This window comes from Bos grunniens, chromosome 5, assembly GCF_055505025.1.
Source record: "Bos grunniens cultivar Pamir isolate PY7600 chromosome 5, Bosgru_T2T1.0, whole genome shotgun sequence".
NCBI classification, from domain to species: Eukaryota; Metazoa; Chordata; class Mammalia; order Artiodactyla; family Bovidae; genus Bos; species Bos grunniens.
In genome coordinates, this window is record NC_141169.1 from 69928306 (window position 1) to 69949655 (window position 21350).

The 21350-nt window shown below is 44.4% G+C and overlaps 1 long non-coding RNA gene across 1 annotated transcript in view; it reads left to right on the plus strand.

The window, feature by feature from the left end:
* The first annotated feature begins 1024 nt into the window (after positions 1-1024).
* The window catches only part of LOC147372364 (uncharacterized), a 188134-nt gene continuing 167808 nt past the window's right edge, over positions 1025-21350 (plus strand). Inside the window, exon 1 of the long non-coding RNA XR_015164026.1 lies at positions 1025-1371. This is a non-coding gene — a long non-coding RNA (uncharacterized LOC147372364). The remainder of the gene's footprint in view (positions 1372-21350) is intronic.

Here is a 21350-nt window from a genome sequence, read left to right on the forward strand (position 1 = left end):
GAAGCGGACATGCTGGGACCTCACTCAAGGCTGCTGGGGGTGGGGGTGCAGTGGAGGGGTAAGCAGAGCCCTGCCCCATTGGCTAGTACAAGATGGGCTGGGGAAACTGGCTGGGCTTCAGAGGTAGGCCTTGGACCTGGCAGTGCATAGCATCCCAGAAATGAACAAACTCAAGTGAAGTTCCCTTAATGCTATGTGGGGAGGGTGGGTTCACCTTCTTGGCCGGGCATGATCTTGAGAGTCTCAGGCAGATGGGAGCCCCAGGAATCAAGCCTGCACTGAGCATTGTACATAGATGATTTCATCTGATCTTAGTGGGAGATCATACCTCATCTCATAGATAAGGAAACAGCCTCAAAGAAGGGACCCCAGGTGGAAGCACTCCTGTGACTGCTCCGGGCTGCCTCAGTGTGGGGTAGAGGGACTGAGTTCCGGGGGGAGCAGTGGTCTGAGCTCTTAGCCGGAAGCTGGCTGAAATCCAGTGCGGTAGCTGAGATTGGGGTTGGGGCAACCTCACCATCTCTCAAAGAGGACTAGAATGGAAGGCAGAGAAGAGGGGGCAGGGCAGGTGGTCCTTGGACAATGGGACAGACAACTTTGGGGGTGATGCTGCTGCCTCAGGGTGCATATAGAGGCTGTAGTGATCGATGCACCCTGTAGATCTGAGAATGAGACTGGGAGGGTAGGACTATCATGCAGTGGTGTCATGAATGTGAGCTCTTGGGGTCACACAGCCCTTCTCTAAATTCCACTTCTGCCATTTATTCCTTTGCAGCCGCTGTGGAAATCACCTCTCTGAGTTTCAGTTTCCTCCTCTGTAGAATGAACGTGATAAGATGGCATTTGTTATTACCATCATTATCTTTGGAGCCTCAGCTCTAAATACCATGCTTAACATAAATAAACCCTCAATAAAAATTGCATGGAATTGAAAACAGTTGTGAGGGCTGGAGTTTCTCTGGTTGAAACCAGAGACCACCTGGGTGAAAAGAAAGAGACCTACCTACCCAGGTGTATACCAGAGCAATAATTACTGTAAATTACAAAGCACTTATCTCTGGCCCACCAAAAGTCCCAGTTTTCTTCAGTCTGGGGAAGAGTGAGGTGTGGCTACGCTGGCTGAGTCTTGATTCTCACCCAGGGTGGTCCTGGGTGCCCCAGTGTGGTGTTGTTGCTGGAACTCTCTACACCGGTGTGAGCTGTAGCCTCGATTCTTTCCTTCTTCTGACCATTCAGCTGGTACTTGTTGGGACCTCCCTCCTCCAAGCAGGACATGAAGTGAAGTGAAGTGAAGTCGCTCAGTCGTGTCCAACTCTTTGCAACCCCGTGGACTGTAGTCTTCCAGGCTCTTCCATCCATGGGATTCTCCAGGTAAGAATACTGGAGTGGGTTGCCATTTCCTTCTCCAGGGGATCTTCCCGACCCAGGGATCGAACCTGGGTCTCCCACATTGCAGGCAGACGTTTTAACCTCTGAGCCACCAGGGAAGCCCATACAAACAGCACATACACAATGAATATTCGGGGTTGATTTCCTTTAGGATTGACTGGTTTGATCTTCTTGCAGTCCAAGGGACTCTCAAGAGTCTTCTCCAGCACGGCAGTTCAAAAGCATCAATTCTCATGGTCTTAAGTTTGTCCAACAAATTAGTTCATCTGCGTCTCAAACACAACCGTTAGCACCAATAGTACATTCACATGTGTTGTTATCTCATTTGATCTTTACAGCAATCCTGAGTGGTAGCCAGACCATATATTTTTAGTTCCTTTCTACAGATGAAGAAATTGATGTTCAGAGAAATGAATTCTTCAGGTATCTTGGCTAGTGAATGATTATTTAATTGTAAATAACTGATCAAACACTTTTGGGACTGTCCTTAGAAGCATTCTTTGTTTTATCCAGAGCAAAGACTTCCCATTTCCTCATAAAGCTAGCAGAAATGATTTTGAAAAACAGCTGTGGGAAAGTTTTAAAATGAGAAGCATTGTGTTGGAATTTGGTTTTTATTCTCTGCTCCCTGAGACCCCCCACTATTCACATTGGAAGTTGGGGAGAGAGAGCTCAGCTGGCTGATCTGTGAGCTATTGAAGTTTTTGCTTAAAAAGGAAATTTGATCTGTGTCTAAGTGGCACTAATGTGTGGGCTGAAAGCTGCTACTGTAAATTCAGCAAGGGATTCATTAATGCCGTGAGCCTCCTGGAGCGCCGTGAATGGGTGACCTCTGAAATAAAAGCATAACCAGGAAAGATAAGGCTTCATGCATGATCTACAGGACTCTGTTTCTGGTGATCTTCAAGATATCTTAAGTCAAGAGTACTTAGGGCCAGGAAGCCAGAAGTTGGGTAGGGAGGGGGAGACCACCCAAAGATTAAATGATACCACACAATAGATTCTTGGCTTTTTGAAATTCTTTGGCAAATCTCCTCCCCGGCCCCCCATTCTCTTTGCCGGGAATAATTTTTACACTATTCTCTTTGCTGGGAAAAAGAGGCTATTTTTGAAAATACTACAGTGCAGTCAATAAGGTTCATGAATTACTGATGGGAAGATGGAGCTGGGAAATACAGTAGTTCCCTGAATCTGTGGGGTGATACTTTCTAAGACCTCCAGTGGATGCCTGAAACTGCAGATGATGCTGAACCCTGTATACTGTTTTTTCCTAACATACATACCTATGATAAAATTTAAATTATAAATTAGGCACAATGAGAGATTAGCAGCAATAACTAGTAATAGAACAATTATGACAAAGTACTGTAATAAAGGGGCTTCCCTGGTGGCTCAGAGGTAAAGGATCTGCCTGCCAGTGCAGGAGACACAGGTTTGATCCCTGGTCTAGGAAGATGCCCTGGAGAAGGAAATGGCAACTCACTCCAGTATTATTGCCTGGGAAATCCCATGGACAGAGGAGTTTATTGGGCAACAGTCTATGGTATTGCATACAGTCAGACACGACTTAGTGACTAAACAACAATAACACTGTAATAAATGTTATATTAATGTGGTTTTTCTCTCTCTCTCTCAAAATATCTTATTGCTCTGTACTCACCCTTCTTCTGGGGCTACCCTGATAGCTCAGTTGGTAAAGAATCCACCTGCAATGCAGGAGACCCCAGAGACCGTGGTTCAATTTCTGGGTAGGGAAGATCCCCTGGAGAAGGGATAGGCTACCCACTCCAGTATTCTTGGGCTTCCCTTGTGGCTCAGCTGTAAAGGATCCACCCGCAGTGCGGGAGACCTGGGTTGGGAAGAACTCCTGGAGAAGGGAAAGGCTACCCACTCCAGTATTCTGGCCTGGAGAATTCCATGGACTGTGTAGTCCATGGGGTTGCAAAGAGTTGGACACAACTGAGCGACTTTCACTTTTCACCCTTCTTCTTGTGATGATATAAGGTGATACAATGCCTACATGATGAGATGAAGTGAGGTGAAGGATGTAAGCAGTGTGACATAGCATTAAACTACTATTGACCTTCGGACCATAGTCAGGAGGAGGATCAACTGATAACCTAGAGGCTACTAAATGATTAATGGGTGGTGGTCAGTGTAAATAATGTAAGTACACTGGAAAAATGGTAATTCGCATCTTGAGTGGGACAGATTGAGATGGCTAGAGATTCAATCAGAATGGCACCCAATTTAAAACTTATGAATTATTTATTTCTGGAATTTTCCGTTTAATATCTTCAGATATTAAAAGCTGAAACAGTTGACCTCACGTAACAGAAACCACAGAAAGCAAAACCACCGAAAAGGGGGACTATGTTACCAGTCAGAATCCTGCTGGGAATCCTAGTTCTTGGGGTATCAGAGGGCTTTGTAAGATTCTGACTTTGACTTGGGGTATGGGTTTGGGGTATAGAGGGCCAATGACTCTGTTAAACCAGCCTTCTGGGAGCTTTCTCTTTTTATATCAAAGCTGTCCTGATCACAGAACATAACCGTTTTTATTGCAAATCAATATTCTGGGTTTGGATTTCAAATCAACTGTTGGAAAAATTATGTTTCACCGCTCCCCACCTCCAAGTCTGCTTGTGGCTGTTGTTCCGTCACTAAGTCATGTCTGACCCTTGGTGACCCCTTGGAGTGTAGCCCCCAGACTACTTCTGTCCATGGGATTTCCCAGGTGAAAATACTGGAGTGGGTTGCCATTTCCTTTTCCAGGGGATCTTCCCCACCCAGGGGACCTTTCCCACCCGTGTCTCCTGCAGTGGCAGGCTGATTCTTTATCTCTGAGCCACCAGGGAGGCTCCATAAGATAGACTGAGAATGTAATATTTTTCTTGAAAGCCAAAAAGGATGCAGTTTTTATACTCAACCAAGTGAGAGGTTTATAAAGGATAAGAACATCACAGACATGGGCAATGATTGGACCTGTATGTTCAGAAAGACATAATAAATTGTGCCCTCTTGTTGCTATGGCTTCATATAAATAATGAAAACAATTCAAATTACCATTAATGAGTATATACTGTTAAAGAAAATTTTCTGAAAGGGTAAAATTAAAATTCTTATTCAGATATAAAATAAAGGCATGATGAGGATTTTATTTAACTCCTAAATTAAATGAGAATAACAGAAAGGATGGGAGCATGCAGACTCTCTACCCTTATAATTAGATTGGACACTGAAAACCAAAGCCATGGGTCACTGGTTTTAGTAACAGGACTCTGTGCTATTATTCTTTCTTCATTAGCATGACCTGATTCTTTCAGGAGTCTGCTGCCCAAGCAAATGCTTGGATTGGTCATTACAAGAACTTACTTAAAAGCCACCCTAGGATTCCTGGCATCCCTTGCTTTTAAATACCCGCCTTGCTTTTTCTACCAATCTTGGACTGTTGTATCATGATTTTTACCCAATCCTAACCAAGACGATGAGATGGTTGGATAGTATCTCCAATTCAATGGACATGAACTTGGGCAAACCCTGAGAGATGGTGAGGGACAGGGAGGGCTGGTGTGCTGCAGTCTGTGAGTCACATAAAGTTGTACACCACTTAGTGACTGAACAACAACTGAACATTAGAAAGATCTGCCTTGAATGCAGTGTTCAGTTCAGTTCAGTTCAGTCGCTCAGTCGTGTCTGACTCTCTGCGACCCCATGAACCGCAGCACGCTAGGCCTCCCCGTCCATCACCATCTCCCAGAGCTCGCTCAAACTCATGTCCATCGCGTCGGTGATGCATTCCAGCCATCTCATCCTCTGTTGTCCCCTTCTCCTCCTGCCCCCAATCCCTCCCAGCATCAGGGTCTTTTCCAGTGAGTCAACTCTTCACATGAGGTGGCCAAAGTATTGGAGTTTCAGCTTTGCATCAGTCCTACCAATGAACACCCAGGACTGATCTCCTTTAGGATGGACTGGTTGGATCTCCTTGCAGTCCAAGGGACTCTCAAGAGTCTTCTCCAACACCACAGTTCAAAAGCATCAATTCTTCAGTGCTCAGATGTCTTCACAGTCCAACTCTTACATCCATACATGACCACTGGAAAAACCATAGCCTTGACTAGACAGACCTTTGTTGGCAAAGTAATGTCTCTGCTTTTGAATATGCTATCTAGGTTGGTCATAAATTTCCTTCCAAGGAGTAAGCGTCTTTTAATTTCATGGCTGCAATCACCATCTGCAGTGATTTTGGAGCTCCCCAAAATAAACTCTGACATTGTTTCCACTGTTTCCCCATCTATTTCCCATGAAGTGATGGGACCAGATACCATGATCTTCGTTTTCTGAATGTTGAGCTTTAACCCAACTTTTCCACTCTCCTCTTTCACTTTCATCAAGAGGCTTTTTAGTTCCTCTTCACTTTGTGCCATAAGGGTGGTGTCATATGCATATCTGAGGTGATTGATATTTCTCCCAGCAATCTTGATTCCAGCTTGTGCTTCTTCCAGCCCAGCGTTTCTCATGATATACTCTGCATATAAGTTCAATAAGCAGGGTGACAATATACAGCCTTGACGAACTCCTTTTCCTATTTGGAATCAGTCTGTTGTTCCATGTCCAGTCCTAACTGTTGCTTCCTGACCTGCATACAAATTTCTCAAGAGGCAGGTCAGGTGGTCTGGTATTCCCATCTCTTTCAGAATTGTCCACAGTTTCTTGTGATCCACACAGTCAAAGGCTTTGGCATAGTCAATAAAGCAGAAATAGATGTTTTTCTGGAACTCTCTTGCTTTTTCCATGATCCAGCAGATGTTGGCAATTTGATTTCTGGTTCCTCTGCCTTTTCTAAAACCAGCTTGAACATCTGGAAGTTCACGGTTCATGTATTGCTGAAGCCTGGCTTGGAGAATTTTGAGCATTACTTTACTAGCATGTGAGATGAGTGCAATTGTGTGGTAGTTTGAGCATTCTTTGTCATTGCCTTTCTTTGGGATTGGAATGAAAACTGACCTTTTCCAGTCCTGTGGCCACTGCTGAGTTTTCCGAATTTGCTGGCATAATGAGTGCAGCACTTTCACAGCATCATCTTTCAGGATTTGAAATAGCTCAACTGGAATTCCATCACCTCCACTAGCTTTGTTCCTAGTGATTCTTCCTAAGGCCTACTTGACTTCACATTCCAGGATGTCTGGCTCTATGACACACCAATGTCTGGTGTGAGTGATCACACCATTGTCATTATCTGGGTCGTGAAGATCTTTTTTGTACAGTTCTGTGTATTCTTGCCACCTCTTCTTAATATCTTCTATTTCTGTTAGGTCCATACCATTTCTGTCCTTTTGCTCATCTTTGCATGAAATGTACCCTTGGTATCTCTAATTTTCTTCAAGAGATCTCTAGTCTTTCCCATTCTGTTGTTTTCCTCTATTTCTTTGCATTGATCACTGAGGAAGGCTTTCTTATCTCTCCTTGCTATTCTTTGGAACTCTGTATTCAGATGCTTATACCTTTCCTTTTCTCCTTTGCTTTTTGCTTCTCTTCTTTTCACAGCTATTTGTAAGGTCTCCCCAGACAGCCATTTTGCTTTTTTGCATTTCTTTTCCATGGGGATGGTCTTGATTCCTGTCTCCAGTACAATGTCACGAACCTCCGTCCATAGTTCATCAGGCAGTCTGTCTATCAGATCTAGTCCCTTGAATCTATTTCTCACTTCCACTTATAATCATAAGGGATTTGATTTAGGTCATACCTGAGTGGTCTAGTGGTTTTTCCCTACTTTCTTCAATTTAAGTCTGAATTTGGCAATAAGGAGTTCATGGTCTGAGTCACAATCAGCTCCTGGTCTTGTTTTTGCTGACTGTATAGAGCTTCTCCATCTTTGGCTGCAAAGAATATAATCAATCTGATTTCAGTGTTGACCATCTGGTGATGTCCATGTGTAGAGTCTTCTCTTGTGTTGTTGGAAGAGAGTGTTTGCTATGACCAGTGCATTCTCTTGGCAAAACTCTATTAGCCTTAGCCCTGCTTCATTTCGTGTTCCAAGGCCAAATTTGCCTGTTACTCCAGGTTTTTATTGACTTCCTACTTTTGTATGTGTTCAAATCACAATAAATTCCAACCTTACCTTTGCCTCTTTGAGGCACTTCCAAAGCTTTGAGAGATGGTGCTGTGTTAATGCAGTGAGCAGTTAACAGCCTCGACAGATCAAGAGGCTGTGTTGGTGATATTTGGGGAGCCAGATTTGGGGTTCCCACTGAGATGCAGTTGGGTATTATTGCCATGGCCAGTGTGTTGGAATACAAAACCGAATGCCCTCTCAGGGCACTGAGCCTTCTCCTTGGGGACTTTCTGCCTATGAAGACAGGGCTGCTGCTGCTCCTTCTAAGTCGCTTCAGTCGTGTCCGACTCTGTGCGACCCCATAGATGGCAGCCCACCAGGCTCCCCCGTCCCTGGGATTCTCCAGGCAAGAAAACTGGAGTGGGTTGCCATTTCCTTCTCCAATGCATGAAAGTGAACAGTGAAACTGAAGTCGCTCAGTCATGTCCGACTCTTAGCGACCCCATGGACTGCAGTCTACCAGGCTCCTCCATCCTTGGGATTTTCCAGACAAGAGTACTGGAGTGGGGTGCCATTGCCTTTTCCCAAGACAGGGCAGGTATTGATAAAGAGAACTTGCATCGATTAGAACTTTGATCTCTTTCACTGAGCTCCTAGATGCTGACTTTATTTCCTTTCCTAAAAATAAGAAACCCTTTCTCAGTGTCCAAATTTGAAAAAAAAAAGTTTATATCCTTGGTGAAAATCTGTTTGTCTCCTTGTCTTTGTCACTTTTGTTGTCCATCCATAGGATGAAATTTGTAGGGAAGAGGCGTAGGTCCTGAAATAAGCCCTTTCCTCAAACTGGCCCTGAAGACTAAGAAAGTTCAAAAAAGGAGAACGCTTCAAACTTCCATTGGTCTTCATTTCTTAATTGGCATAGAGAAAATTCGGATTTCAAAGTCACATTCTTAAGGGATTCTTTGGCCAAAGCAAAATAAAAAAAGTGTTTATCTTCACACTTACAGCACTGAGAACTAATCTGCACCTCACTGCACATCCATGTGATTCTGCATTCTTCCTCTCTCTTCATTAGCATGACCTGATTCTTCCAAGGGCCTGCTGCCCAGGCAAATGGTTTCATTGTTCTTCATGAAGATTCCTTGAATCCTTTGCTTTGAGGTCTTCCAACTCTGGACTGTAGAACTGTGATCTTTACTCAATGCCTAATCAAGCCCTGTTTTGAAAACCCGCCTGACATCAAACTTCCAATTCTTAATACATTTTGACTTTCCCTTTCTTCCTCGGAGACACTGCCACCATTTGTAAGGTGGCATTCTTCCTTGGAGGAGGAAATGGCAACCCATTCCAGTATTCTTGCCTGGAGAATCCCATGGACAGAGGAGCCTGGCAGGCCAGCGTCAATGGGGTCACAAAGGGTCGGACATGACTGAAGCAACTACGCATTCACACACTCTCTTCCCTCAGCAAGCAACAAACTCGGCTTTGTCTTATCAAGAGGTTGTGTTGGTGGTATTTGTGGAGGCAGCTTCTGATGGATGTTATAGTTATTTTCAAGGCGGTGTCAAAGTGCAGAGACTTTTACAGATTGGAAGTAAATGAATTTGCAAATGACTGCAAAACTGCCTTAAAAAAAAAAAAAAAAGAGAGGGGGCTGGTTATCCCTCCACCAGACAGAATATATTTGCATGTCTATAGACAGAAATTACTTGCATTGCAATCAGTTATCTACAATTTACAGAGCTATAAAAAAAAACCTCAAAGGCAATGAAAGCAGCAGATCTCCCATAGAATCAAAATCAGATGCCCCGGAAGGATGTGCTCTAGACAATGCATAGTTTTCTCCTGAAGCAGGAATTCTTCCCTAAGAGACTAGGTGTTGGGTGTCTAGGACGGTTCTCGGCCATTTCCCAAACAGCTTGGCTTTAATCTTCAGCACATCCTACAGAATGAATACTGTAATTTCCTTTTTTGTAAGTGAGGAAACTGAGGCTCAGTGAGGTTTTTCAGAAACCACAAAAATGGTAAAATAATATGGGCAACATATATTCGGTTAGTGAACACGTACATAGTGAGAGGAAAAATTGCACAAATCTTTGAATGGTGGAGACAAAGGGATTACTGGGGATTAAAAGAAATGCTATTGATACTATGTATAAAATAGATAGTTAATGAGAACATACTGTAGAGAAAAGGGAACTCTACTTGATGCACTGTGGTGACCTGAATGGGAAATCCAAAAGGGAGGGGGATATAAACACCTGAGGCTTCCCAGGTGTTCAGGGGTAAAGAATCCGCCTGCCAACGCAGGACATGCTGGAGATGTGGGTTTGATTCCTGGATTGGGAAGATCCCCTGGAAGAGGAAATGGCAACCCACTCAAGTATTCTTGCCTGGAAAATCTCATGGGCAGAGGATCCTGGCGGGCTAGAGTCCACAGGGTCTCAAAGCACTGGATATGACTTAGTGACTGAGCAGGAACACGAGATAAGTATACATATGACTGATTCATTTTGCTGAACAGTAAAAACTAACACAACATTGTAAAGCAACTATACTTCAACAAAAATTAATTTAAAAAATAAAAGAAATGCTGGGTGGTCTCCAGTTCTATGAGTTTTAAAATTTTATGTATAGGGATTGCACCTTTCATTGTCTCTGAGCTGTTTCATAAGTCTGTAAGTTGAAAAAGACCCCATAATAATGTAAAAGATTCTTGTCCACATTCAATGCAAATGAACGTCTGGTGGAGGAAGCCGGTCTTGCATCTCGTAACAAATGCGCTCTAGCTTTTCTGAAATGCAATCAGCACTTCTGATTGCCTACATGTGTGTCTGCTCTTTGACGTCTCCTTTGAACCAATTGAACACCTTAGGGTGCCCTCATTACTTGATGAATAGAATAGAATCCTTGACGTGTGTTTATTTTATATTTGCACGAGAATCGTGATTGCTAGCTTTTCAGAAACTATCTTTTAACATTTGGAAAGGAGTTCAGCCTTTCATTAGTCAGCTTGGGTCACTTAGTGTTTCAGGCCATAGGGGAGATTAGCGGCTCATCTAAGGCTCTCCTTGCTCTGAAATTATTAGATTTTATGACTACATACCTGACATTCCTAGAGCCGCACTGTAAGCCTTCTATTGTTTTCTTTCCTGAGCTATCTGATAGCGCAGGCAGTCTGTTAAACACAGTCTGCGCAATTAGGCCCAGCTAATGTCTTCCTGACTAAAACGCCAGCATAAATATCTCACAGCAGCCAGTGATTGAGGATAAATAGGGGCCAATTAATGGGGACTCACTGGGTGTTATCATGGAAACAGGAGTGACTGTATGGATTCTGAAAAGTGAAAAACTGAACGTGTTAGCCACTCAGTTGCATCCAGCTCTTTGCGACCCTGTGGGCTGTAGCCTGCCAGGCTCTTCTGTCCATAAAATTCTCCAGGCAAGAATAGTGGAGTGAGTAGCCACTCCTTTCTCCAGGGGAATCTTCCCAACTCAGGGATCTAACCGGGGTCTCCTGCCTTGCAGGCAGATTCTTCACCATCTGAGCCAGGTAAATGTGACTTCTTCCCGAAGATGTTTGAATTTCAGATACAATTAACTAAGCGTTTGAGTCCTTGGAAGTTTCACAGCCATCACCCTAGTTCTCTGACCTATCTCATATGTCACCCAAGGGGTCTTTGTATACTTGGGATCCCTGCTTTGGTGTCCTTAGACTTGCATCATTAATTACTTGGTATAATGTATTGAAGTTGGAATTCTCAAGTCCAAAGCATCAACAAATTCAGATGTATTCAGAAGATAGAGTTGCAGTTAATGGCCCTCTTTGCTGCAAATGATGGAAAACCTCACTTATGGCCCTCAAGTTTTCTGGAAAACCCAACTTATGTTTGTTTAGGCAAGAACGCTGGAGTGGGTTGCCATTTCCTTCTCCAGTGCATGAAAGTGAAAAGTGAAAGCGAAGTTGCTCAGTTGTGTCTGACTCTTCGTGATCCCATGGACTGCAGCCCACCAGGCTCCTCTGTCCTTGGAATTCTCCAGGCAAGAAAACTGCAGTAGGTTGCCATTTCCTCCTTCAGGAGATCATCTTGGTCCCCCTCCTTCAGGGGATCGAACCTGAGTCTCTTGCATCTCCTGCATTGGCAGGCAGATTCTTTTACCACTGAGCTACCTGGGAAGCCCATAGCTAGATCTGGTGGCTTAAAAAATGTCATTAAGACCTGGTTTCCCTTTTTCTCTTGGTTCTTCTTCCTCTGGGTTCATTTTACTGTCAGAAGCCTTCCCCTCTTGATGGCATCTGGCCACTCCTGGTTTGCAACCTCATTTCCCCAAGACCAGAGGAAGACAGTATGGCTTTCATCAACTCTTCTCTGATTGCTCAAACCAAAGGCTCAGGATTAGCTCTGATCATTTAATTTCCACGATTGGGTCACAGGCCCATCTCTGATCATCATGCTGGTTACTGTGACCAGGAGGGTGTGTTATTTTGATTGGTCAGGTTTATGTCACATGTCCAATCAGGGGTGGATATTCACTCTGTGTCCCACCCAAAGCACAAAGAATGAGGTGGGGGTGGGGGGTGGGGGATGGTGACACTCCCTAGAGGAAAAAGAGGAAATCTAGCTATTGGAAGCCCAAACCAGCACACAGGAATAGTAATTATATGTTGCCCAAGGCCCTAAGTTTAAAATCCTTGTCAAGTGGCAGTACTTTCTGAGGACTCTTCAGAACAGCTGTGTTGCTAATTGGTATCTAAAAACATCTAATCATTCTACCAATAAACACTCATTGAGCAGTGTCTATGAGACTGGCTATAAACTAGATATTGAGGATATGGAAAGAAAACCCACAGTCATTGCCATCAGGGAGATCATGACATTATTGCCATTTTATTGTCAGGGTCCTTGATTGTTAGACAAGCCTGCTGAAAGTAGAAACTGACACTGAGCCCTAGTATGGCATCAGCGCCCTATGTGATCAGCCAGCTACGTGGTGGCAAGTTGGTTACATTGGACTTCTTCCATCATGGAGGGGGCTGCATTTGTCCATACTGCAATAGACCTTCTGTTTACAAAATTTTCTTCCCTGCACATAAAGCTGCTGCCAGAACTGCCATCTGTGGACTTGAAGAATGACTTATCCACCATCTTCATATTCCACACAGTGTTGCTTTGGATCAAAAACTCATTTCACAGTGAAAGAAGCAGGGCCCCTGCTCATGGAATTCACTGGTCTCACCATGTTCCCCACCATCATGAAGCAGCTGGCCTGATTGGACAGTGGAATGGTCTTTTGAAGACCCAGTTACAGCACCAGATAGGTGGCAAAACCTTGCAGGGCTGGGATAAGTATCTCCAGAAATCTGTGTATGCTCTGAATCTGCATCCCAAATATGGTACTGTTTCTGTGATAGCCAGGATCCACAGATTTGGGAATCAAGATGGGAGTGGCTCCTCTCACTATTACCCCTAGTGACCTGCTAAGCAAAAATTAGCTTCCTGTTCTTGCAACTTTAGGCCCCTACTGGCCTAGAGGTCATAGTTCCATGAGGAGGAATGCTTCCAACAGGAGACACAACAATGATTCATTGAACTGGAAGTTGAGACGGCCGCCAAGCTAATTTGGGCTCTTCATGCCTCTTTAATCAACAGATAAGGAAGGGAGTTACTGTGTTGATGAGGGTGATGGGTCCTGATGATCAGGGGGCCATTGGACTGCAACTCCACAATGAAGAGGAGGAAGAGTATATCTGAAATACAGGGGATCTCTGTAGGTGTCTCTTAAAGAGAGAAAATCACTCTTTAATCTCCTATAACTTAAAGACTATGATATAAAGTTAACAATACTTGGACTTTTTTCCATCGTTTTCCATCAACCTTAGTTATGGACGATGGTAATTTCCCTTCTGGGAAAGGGGTTAGTGCATTTTCAGTCATTAGGTGGAATTATGACCTTGTTAATGTCTTTATTTGGAGATTAAGTATGGTTTAGGGAGATGCACATAGGTGTCAAGTTGACAAGGGGCAGATTTTTAGTTGCTCAGTCGTGTCTGGCTCTTTGAGACCCCTGGACTGTAGGCCATCAGGCTTCTCTGTCCATGGGATTCTCCAGGCAAGAATACTGGAGTGGATTGCCATCCCCTTTTCCAAGGGCTGTTTTTGACTCAGGGATCAAACCCAGGTCTGCCTCATTGCAGGCAGATTCTTTACCATCTGAGCCAACAGGGAAGCCTTTATGTATCAACTTGATTGAGCTAAGGGGTGCCCAGCTAGCTGGTAGAACATTCTTTCTGGGTGTTTCTGTGTTTCTGGAAGAGACTGGCATTTGATTCAGTAGACTGAATAAAGAGATCTGTCCTCACCAGTTGGGTGGGCATCATGCAACCTGTTAGTGGTCTGAATGGAACAAAAAGGTGAAGGAAGGGCAAACTCTCTCTCTCTTCTTGAGCTGGAATCTCCATCTTTGCCTGTCCTTGGACATCAGAGCTCTTGGTTCTCAGGGCTTCAGATCTGGCACTTACACCAGTGGATTCTCTGTTCTCAGGGCTCTGGATTTGGACTAAATGGTTCCATCAGTTTTCTTCATTTTCCAGCTTTCAGAGAGCAGCTTCTGGGGCTTCCTGGACTCTAAAACTGCATAAGCCAGTTCCCATGATACATGTCCTCTAATATGTCTCTCTATTTATCTTATTGGTTCGGTTTTTCTGGAGAAAGCTGACCGATGCAGGTGGATAAAATGTTTAATTAAATCATGGACATGTTGAGTTTAGGTGAGATGTAAAGTTGGCAGTTTCAGATATTAGTCTGGAACTCAGAGAGAGGCCAGAGAGTTCAGACACATATTTGGGTATTGTGATAATTTTTGAGGGTGGTCAGATTAGCATGAACTTGGCAGCTTAAACAACAGAAATCTATTCTCTCTCAGTTCTGGAGTCAAGAAGTCCAGAATTGAGGTGTCAGCAGGGTTAGTTCCCTCTAGTCTATGGGGTCATACAGAGTCGGACACGACTGAAGTGACTTAGCAGCAGCAGAAGTTCCAAGGGAGGAGTCATGCCTCTCTTCTGGCTTCTGGTGTGTGTGTGCGTGTGTGTGTGTGTCTGTGTGTGTGTTCTCAGTCATGTCCAACTCTTTGTGACCCCATGGACTGGCAGCTGCTGGCAATTCTTGGCTTGAGTCTGCCTAACTCTAGTCTCTGTCTTCACGTGGCCTTTCCTTCTGTGTGTGTCTGTGTCTTCTCTTCTCTTGGAAGGTCACTCTCCATTGGATTTTTTTAGAGTCCTACTGAAACGTGGGATGATCTCCTTTGGAGATCCGTAACGTGATTACAGCTGCAAAGGGCCTATTTCCATCCAAATAAGTTGATGTTCACAAGTACCGGGTAGGCCTCGAATGTGTCTTTTGGAGACCACTATTCAGTTTACTTGCCTTTTCATACTGTTCATGGGGTTCTCAAGGCAAGAATACTGAAGTGGTTTGCCATTCCCTTCTCCAGTGGACCACATTCTGTCAGACCTCTCCACCATGACCCGCCCATCTTGGGTGGCCCCACGGGCATGGTTTAGTTTCATTGAGTTAGACAAGGCTGTGGTCCATGCGATCAGATTGGCTAGTTTTCTGTGATTATGGTTTCAGTGTGTCTGCCCTCTGATGCCCTCTTGCAACACCTACCATCTTACTTGGATTTCTCTTACCTTGGACATGGGGTATCTCTTCAAGGCTGCTCCAGCAAAGCGCAGCCACTGCTCCTTACCTTGGACAAGGGGTATCTCCTCACTGCCGCCCCTCCTGACCTTGAACGTGGAATAGCTCCTTTAGGCCCTCCTGCGCCCGCACAGCCACCGCTCCTTGGATGCGGGGTAGCTCCTCTCGGCTGCCGCCCCTGGCCTTGGGCGAGGGGTAGCTCCTCTCAGCCATTCCTGCATTGTCGCAGCCTGGCACTCTTGGCTGCTGCCCCTGACCTTGGACGTGGGGTAGCTCCTCTCGGCCACGCTTGTGCGCCGTTGCAGCTGCCCGCTGCAATGATCACGATGGTATGATCACTCACCTAGAGCCAGACATCCTGGAATGTGAAGTCAAGTGGGCCTTAGAAAGCATCACTATGAACAAAGCTAGTGGAGGTGATGGAATTCCAGTTGAGCTATTTCAAATCCTAAAAGATGTTGCTGTGAAAGTGCTGCACTCAATATGCCAGCAAGTTTGGAAAACTCAGCAGTGGCCACAGGACTGGAAAAGGTCAGTTTTCATTCTAATCCTAAAGAAAGGCAATGACAAAGAATGCTCAAACTACTGCGCAATTGCACTCATCTCACATGCTAGTAAAGTAATGCTCAAAATTCTCCAAGCCAGGCTTCAGCAGTACGTGAACTGTGAACTTTCAGATGTTCAAGCTGGTTTTAGAAAAGGCAGAGGAACCAGAGATCAAATTGCCAACATCTGCTGGATCATCGAAAAAGCAAGAGAGTTCCAGAAAAGCATCTATTTCTGCTTTATTGACTATGCCAAAGCCTTTGACTGTGTGGATCACAAGAAACTGTGGACAATTCTGAAAGAGATGGGAATACCAGACCACCTGACCTGCCTCTTGAGAAATTTGTATGCAGGTCAGGAAGCAACAGTTAGGACTGGACATGGAACAACAGACTGGTTCCAAATAGGAAAAGGAGTTCGTCAAGGCTGTATATTGTCACCCTGCTTATTGAACTTATATGCAGAGTATATCATGAGAAACGCTGGGCTGGAAGAAGCACAAGCTGGAATCAAGACTGCCAGGAAAAATATCAATCACCTCAGATATGCATATGACACCACCCTTATGGCACAAAGTGAAGAGGCACTAAAAAGCCTCTTGATGAAAGTGAAAGAGGAGAGTGAAAAGGTTGACTTAAAGCTCATCACTTCATGGGAAATAGATGGGGAAACAGTGGAAACAGTGTCAGACTTTATTTTTCTGTGCTCCAAAATCACTGCAGATGGTGACTACAGCCATGAAATGAAAAGACGCTTACTCCTTGGAAGGAAAGTTATGACCAACCTAGACAGCATATTCAAAAGCAGAGACATTCCTTGTCAACAAAGGTCCATCTAGTCAAGGCTATGATTTTTACAGTGGTCATGTATAGATGTGAGAGTTGGACTGTAAAGAAAGCTGAGCACTGAAGAATTGATGCTTTTGAATTGTGGTGTTGGAGAAGACTCTTGAGAGTCCCCTGGATTGCAAGGAGATTCAACCAGTCCATTCTGAAGGAGATCAGCCCTGGGATTTCTTTGGAAGTAATGATGCTAAAGCTGAAACTCCAGTACTTTGGCCACCTCATGCGAAGAGTTGACTCATTGGAAAAGACTCTGATGCTGGGAGGGATTGGGGGCAGGAGGAGAAGGGGACGACAGAGGATGAGATGGCTGGATGGCGTTACTGACTCGATGGACATGAGTCTGAGTGAACTCCTGGAGTTGGTGATAGACAGGGAGGCCTGGAGTGCTGCTATTCATGGGATCGCAAAGAGTCGGACACGACTGAGCGACTGAACTGAACTGAACTGATTCAGTTTACTACAGGTGCTACCAACTTATTTATTTTTGGGATGCAATATTATAATACATATATTTCAAAAATATTCAAAGTTGGAGAATGTAGTTATAAGTGAATTTTTAAATTATAGAAGTATTTTTTTATGACAAATACTTGTTTCACAAGGTATAGTTCCCAAAGTGTGATTTAGCCACCCAAGTATCTGTTCACATACAGCTCTCCTCTATAGATCTGAATATTATATATTTGTTGGTAATTAGCTATTTCTTCAGCTTCAGTGTAGTTGGTAGCCTATTACATACAACAGAAATACTTCTTGCCAAAGTCATCAGTGACCTCTAAGTCATCAATGGCCTTTGTATTTTTAAATTCAACGGTGTTTGAAAATATTGTCATCTTGTGCTTCATTCAATGTTTGTTAGAGCCAAGTGCTAATTCCTTTCTGAAACACTTTCCATTGCTTCCACTAAGTCATCTCTTTTAAAAAATTTCTCTCAAATTTCTTGTTTTTTAAAGACTCATTCACCTCTTTTTTTTTTTAATTTTATTTTATTTTTAAACTTTACAATATTGTATTCATTTTGCCAAATATCAAAATGAATCCGCCACAGGTATACCTGTGTTCCCCATCCTGAACCCTCCTCCCTCCTCCCTCCCCATACCCTCCCTCTGGGTCGTCCCATTGCACCAGCCCCATCATTCACCTCTGAGTGCTAAGTTGCTTCAGTTGTGTCCAACTCTTTGCAACCCTATGGACTGTAGGCCTCCAGGCTCCTCTGTCCATGGGCAAGAACACTGGAGTGGGTTGCCACGCCCTGCTCCAGGGGATCTTCCTGATCCAGGGATTGAACCTACAACTCCTGTGTCTTCTGCATTGGCAGGCAGTTCTTTACCACTAGCGCCACCTGGGAAGCCTTTGTTCACCTCTATCAGTTGTTAAATGTTGACCTATCTCAAGAAACAGTCAAGGACAGTCTCCTTGTCTTCCTCCCCAAAGAAAAAATTATCCACAATGGTAATATTTACATGGATATCTTTTTAATATATGGACCTAGTTCAGACTTTTTTTTTTAACTGAGGTATAGTATGCTCAGTGGTAAAGCATCTGCTTGTAGTGTAGGAGATGCAGGAGACTCGGGTTCAATCCCTAGGTCAAGAAGGTCCCCTGGAGGAGGAAATGGTAACCCACTCCAGTATTTTTGCCTGGAGAATCCCATGGACAGAGAAACCTGTTGGGCTACAGTTTAGGAGTTCATAAAGAGTTGGACACGACTGAGTGACTGAGCATGCATACTGTTCTATTAACCTAATGAAATTTGTTTGCCTAGAGGATTGAAATGTTTCTGAGCTTTTTGAGACTCTTTCTCTTTACAGGTGTAAACTTTTTCCTGAATAGGGAGGGACCCGTGAGGGTGAAGTACTTTCTAATTGGAGCAATGATGGGAGCTGGGATATTGATGGCATGGATGAGGGACGAAATCTGACAGTGTTTGTGTTGGGACTGAAAAGGACAAAGTTGGGAGAGTTGGGTCAAATTGTGGAGAATCTTGACTATCAAGGCCAGGACCTCTCCGTGGAAACAGTGGGATCTGTCCAGAATAAGAACTCCCCGCTCCACTTCTGTAGCTGTGATTTAGCCTTGGTTTTCAACCCAGGATGGAACTTTTTATCTTTTCTCTGGGCTCATTTGGGAGGTGCTCTAGATTGAAGTCAGATTTTCATAAATCAACCTGGAATTCTTTGGCTGGGGAGTGGGTGGAGTAGCTCAGGTAAAGGGCAGCCTGATCGGGGATCTCCTGTTGTTATGGGCACCGTGGAGTTTACCCCAGCATCCATGGATTTTGTACCACTCAGGGTGACCTGGATCAAATAGACCACAAAGGTAGAGTCCATAGGAGCTTGAGCAGTAGTGACCAGAGGGCTCATTTGCATCCTTGGTGTATTTTTGTTTCCCTTCTTCTTCCAGCTCTGGGGAGAGATGAGTTCCTTCTGTTTTTGTTAAGTTCCTCTGGTTTGGGGAGTGAAGGAGAAGGGGAAGAGGGAGGGGGTTGTGGAGGAGAGGATTTATAAGAACATCCTTCCAGTGGGTGATGTCTGCAGGAGGTGGACGGATGGTTTCAATTCCACTCTGGCAAGGCAGACCGGCCCACGCTGCCAGCACATTGCTCTCTTTCAAGTCTCACACTGATTCGAGAAGTTTGTGGACAACTTTGTGCTTTGGTTCTCAGCCAGCTGTCCTAAAGGAACAACTCCCCTTGGCTTCACATTTTCTCTCTCACCCCCACCGCTCCTAACCAAAATTAGAGGATAATAATTGTTTTCCTAGCAAATGACTGCTCCTAAGGAAACCTAAGAAAGACCTAAGCCAGTGTCATCTTTTTAATACCTTTGTGACTTTTCTCCCTTTGATCACAGAAGCTCAGCACCCTTAGATTGGTAGCAGCTTGGAGATTGTCCAGGGCAAGTGGGTCCTTGTACACATAGACATCAGGCCTGGAGGAATAGATTTTTCTTTTCTTTTTGACTGTGCCATGTGGCATGTGGGATCTTAGTTCCTTGACCAGGGGTCAAACCTGTACCCCCTGCACTAGAAGCTGGGGTCTCTTTCTAATTAATTAGTTTATTTTTAAACTGGAGGATTACTGCTGTACAACGTTGTTAGTTTCTGCTGTACAACAGTGTGAATCAGCCATATGCATGTATACATATATTCTCTCCTTCTTGAGCCTCCCTCCCACCAACCCTCCATCCCACCCATCTAGGTCATCACAGGGCACCGCGCTGAGCTCCCTGTGTTATATAGTACTTCCCGCTAGCCATCTATTTTACACATTAGTGTATAAGCGTCAGTGCTACTCTCTCAACTTGTCTTACGTTCTCTTTCCCCTCGTTGTGTCCACAAATCTCTTCTCTATAAGCTCAGAGTCTTAACCACTGGACTTCCAGGGAAGTCCCTGTTGTGCATTTGAGCTACTAACTCAGTTTAGGTTTTTTGTACTTAACGTGCCACCCCATTTTTGATGCTTCCCAGGTAGGTCAGTGGTAAAGAACCTGCCTGCCAATGCAGGAGACACAGGAGACTTGGGTTTGATCCTTGAGTTGGAAAGATCTGGAGAAGGGCATGGCAACCCACTCCAGTATTCTTGCCTGGAAAACCCCATGAACAGAGGAGCCTGGAGGGCTACAGTCTAGGGGGTTGCAAAGAGTCAGAAACCACAGAGTAACTGAGCATGCACACACGCACATTTTCTGTGATATCAATGAAAGGGAAAAAAAGAACTCTATTTATCTCTCTTACTCTCCAAAATGCTCTTCGCTTATTAAAAATGTAGGGTCCAGTTCACTTGTGTGTTTATCATCCACACCACGCGCCTCTCCTCTGTCTTCCTCCTGCTCTTTCTCACATCAACATAGTTCACCATGCTGTAGCCTCATCTGGGCTGGAACGGAAGGGGAAGTGGTAACAAATCCATCCCTACATCAAGGTTCTCAACTGGCTGCCAGAATCTGTGTAGAATGCAGATCCGATCATAGAACCCACAAGCTTGAAACAAAGGCCAGCAACTTTTTCTGTAAAAGGTCATGTAGTAAATATGTTCAACATTGCAGGCTCTGTGATGTCTGTTACAACCACTCAACTCTGCCATCATGGTGTGAAAAGAGCCATAGAAAATATGTAAATGAATGGCCATGGCTATGTTCCAATAAAAATGTATTTACCAAAACAGGCTGGGAGCCAGACGTGGCTCAGGGCCGTTGTTGGCTAACCCCTAGCTTAAAACCCTTTATTCTTTGGCCTGTGCCCTTAGATTGAAACCCAAACTCGTACCCGGCGTGTCAAAGCCAGCATGCCCTGGCCCTACCACTTCAAGTGCCCTCCTCCCTCATGTGTTGAGTTCCAGCCACACTGACTTTACTTCTATTTCTCAAACTTGCTTTGCTCTCTCCCACCTCGGGGAATTCACAGGAGTTGTTCCTTTTGCTGTAAACCACCTTCCAATCCCTTTTCTCCTGCACTCATTTACAGTCAACTTATCCCCTGGATCTCCTTTTAATCTTCTCTTCCTACAGCAAGTCTCCCTTAATCCCTGTGTACTCCTTAATCCCTGAGGACTCTTGTTAGCCAATGACAGAAGTTAAATTTGATTAAACTGAGGCATTAAAAACAAAAGATATTTTTTTGGCTGAAATAAATAAACTCTGGATCGGGCTAGGAGGCACCAAGCTTGGGGATGAGTAAAATCAGAGCTGCGATCCATGACCTAGTGGATGTAGAATGTATGCATCTTGAGGTAGAAAGTCGGAGATGTCTCCTAAATCTAGTGGCCTCAACTGACTACAACAGAGCCGAGAAACTAGAAGCAGCAAGGGCCTCTGA